This window comes from Electrophorus electricus, chromosome 1 (genome assembly GCF_041902795.1).
Source record: "Electrophorus electricus isolate QZ-2024a chromosome 1, ASM4190279v1, whole genome shotgun sequence".
In the NCBI taxonomy this organism is placed as follows: domain Eukaryota; kingdom Metazoa; phylum Chordata; class Actinopteri; order Gymnotiformes; family Gymnotidae; genus Electrophorus; species Electrophorus electricus.
In genome coordinates this window covers 29,866,345-29,868,971 of record NC_137497.1, presented here as the reverse complement: position 1 = coordinate 29,868,971, position 2,627 = coordinate 29,866,345, and positions in this window count along the sequence as shown.

Below are 2,627 nucleotides of genomic sequence, written 5' to 3'. Positions count from 1 at the left end.
TGAGAAAATACAAACTGATCTAACAATTCCCTAGACAGTTTAAAAATGTCAAAATATTTGTTCAACAATAATGAAATTTGTTTGTTTGTTTTGTCACGTATTTAACACTAGATGAGCTAGAGGCTCCAGCCAATCACACGGTCTCTTACGTCACTCCTTCAGTCCTGGCATGCCCTAATTGATGAAAAAAGACAAAAAAGTATTAAATGAATGTCATACTGCAAGAAGTTAGTGATTAAATGTGATTAAATGGTACTTCTGTATTGATTACATACAGCTGAGCGTTGTGTGTTTTTGTATATGTAGGATGGCTCTCTGCAGTCTGCTTCTCCCGGGAGTAAAACAGAAAACGGGGTAAACAGATGACTGTTTCCTGTCAAACACGAAATGAAGCTCCTCCAACAACCACAGAAACCCTGCCAGTTAAAAGTACCTTTAGAGGATAAGTTACTACATCTTTCTGCCTCTATCTCTCTCTCTCTTTCCATCTTTCTATCTCTCTTTCTGCCTCCTACCTTGTGTTCGTATATGATAGGTTGCTAAATTCTAAATCTTAATCTTATTAATGTAAATTCTAAATCTGTAAAGAAATCTTTGGTTTCAAACATTCTCTCAAGTCCAGCTCTCTTGTTCTGTTTGGTTTTGTGGTGCTGCTGGAATATTCTTAGTTTAACATCAGAATCCTTCAAGGATCACTGTCACACATTTCACTGTGGCAGTTTGTTTCCCACTAAGTAATCTGTATTATGGGTTCAAGTATGTTGTTGTTGGGTTGATTCTAATCATATTTGCAGTTTGGTTCTGATCTCAGTGCTATGAGGTGGGGTGCAGGTGTAGATTTTGGAGAAATGGATCTCTGAATGTGTCCATGCTGCAAGGGAAATGCAAGAATTAGCAGGAACTGAGAAAAGCTTCACTGTAAACACAGCTAAAAATAGTTCTGCATACGGAGGAGCATTTGGAAAACCAGGGTGCTGTTAAAGAGGAGTGGGGGAGAGGCAGCGTTCAGTCATCATTCACACACACACGCGCACTCACACACACACACACACACTCTCACACACTCACTCACTCACACACACACACTCATACACACACACTCACACACACACACATACACACACACACACACACGCATATGCCCATGCACATAAACACACACACACTTACTTCCAGTGTTTTTTACTTTTACCGCAATTGCACAGAAAATGCAATGCACACTACTTCAAAATGCAAACTCATTCAATAAACAGGCTATCATTTTGACTGAAACTGAGTTAATTGGTACACACACACACACACACACACACACACACACACTGCCAATCTCTTGCTGCTGATGTATGAGCTATCCAACTACTGCAGAAGCTGCTCTCTGCACCAGCTATACCATTTTCCACTTTCAATCTTCTCTATACACTGTGAAACTCTCTCTCTCTCTCTCTCTCTCTCACACACACACACACACACACACACACACACACACACACACACACACACACACACACACACACACACACACATACACACACACACACACACTCACACACACACACTCACACACACACACACACACACACACACATACACACACACACACATACACACACACACACACACACACACATATACACACATATACACACACTCACACACACACTCACACACACACACACACACACACACACACACACACGTTCTCACATGCTTACACTGAGCTCGAGTATTTCAACTGGAAATAACATTGACTAGAATAAGGGCACATGACTGGCACACACTCTACACACACATAACTATCAGAATGAGTCATGTACACACACTCTACACACACATAACTATCAGAATGAGTCATGTACACACACTACACACACATAACCATCAGAATGTCATGTACACACACTCTACACACACAACCATCAGAGTGTCATGTACACACACTCTGCACACATAACCATCAGAATGTCATGTACACACACTCTACACACACATAACTATCAGAATGAGTCATGTACACACACTCTACACACACATAACCATCAGAATGTCATGTACACACACTACACACACAACCATCAGAGTGTCATGTACACACACTCTACACACACATAACTATCAGAATGAGTCATGTACACACACTCTACACACACAACCATCAGTGTCATGTACACACACTCTACACACACATAACCTTCAGAGTGTTTCACATACACATTCTACACACACAAAACCATCAGAGTGTGTCATGTACACACACTACACACACAACCATCAGAGTGTCATGTACACACACTCTACACACACATAACCATCAGAATGAGTCATGTACACACACTCTACACACACAACCATCAGAGTGTCATGTACACACACTCTACACACACATAACTATCAGAATGAGTCATGTACACACACTCTACACACACAACCATCAGTGTCATGTACACACACTCTACACACACATAACCTTCAGTGTTTCACATACACATTCTACACACACAAAACCATCAGAGTGTGTCATGTACACACACTCCACACATAACCATCAGAATGTATCATGTACACACACTCTACACACACATAACCATCAGAGTTTGTCATGTACTTACACTCTACACACATATAACCAT